Source organism: Eimeria mitis, genomic scaffold, assembly GCF_000499745.2.
Source record: "Eimeria mitis Houghton genomic scaffold, Emh_scaff132, whole genome shotgun sequence".
Lineage (NCBI taxonomy): Eukaryota > Apicomplexa > Conoidasida > Eucoccidiorida > Eimeriidae > Eimeria > Eimeria mitis.
The window spans coordinates 19,736-20,748 of NW_013568752.1; positions in this window are offsets into that span (position 1 = coordinate 19,736).

Below are 1,013 nucleotides of genomic sequence, written 5' to 3' on the forward strand. Positions count from 1 at the left end.
ATGCAAACCAGCCTATATATCTTTCTGCATGCAACTTATTGAAACTAACTCAGTTTGTATATAAAAAACAAAATAAAAAATAAACAAATTAAAAAAAAAAAACAATAAGAGGAGTGAGTGTGGGGTGGCCGCCAAGCAAACAACAGGGGCCCCTGGGGGCCCCCATAGGGGCATCTATAAGCACATAGAAACTGCTGCAGGCGCTGCTGCTGCTGCTGCTGTTGCTGCTGCTGCTGGTGCTGCTGCTGCAGCGGGAGCGGGGGGTCTTCTTCCTATCATCTAAAAAGAGGCAGACAAAGGAGACAGCGAGAAGAGGAGACAGAATGAAAATAAAAACAAAGAAAAGCAACAAAAACAAACAAAAAATATATAAAAAAGCTCCAATAGAGAAAAAAAATAAATAAAAAATGAAAACAAATACACCATAACAAACACTACTAAATAAACCAATACACACCTCTCTGTCTCCGCTTGATAGAGAAGAGACAGCGTCTCCGTTGTCTCCTTTGTCTCCTTTGTCTCCTTTGTCTCCTTTGTCTTTGTTGCTGCAGTAGGCTGCGTTACATAGAAAGAGATAGAGGGGGTTGTTAGGGTCTGTGTATACTTCTCTTATTTGTATCTCTTCTTTTTCTTTTTCTTTTTCTTTTTCTTCCTTTTCTCTCGCTGCTGCGCAGTGTACATACACCCCAAAAGCACAGCAGCAGCAACAGCAATAGGCTAAGACCCCACATGCATGCAAAGGGGTATCAGGGGGGCCCCCAAGGGTTCTCTTCTGTCTGCTGCTGCTGCTGCTGCTGCTGCTGCTGCTGCTGCTGCTGCTGCTGCTGCTGCTGCTGCTGCTTTCTCCCTGCTTACTGGTGGAGAGTTGCTGCAGCAAAGGAGACAGAGAAGAAGAAAGGAGACCCTACAGACACAAAGAAACAACAAAAGGAGACAAAAGGCCTTAACAAGGAGACAACACAGGCTGAGATAGTTATATATATATATATATATATATATATATATATATATAT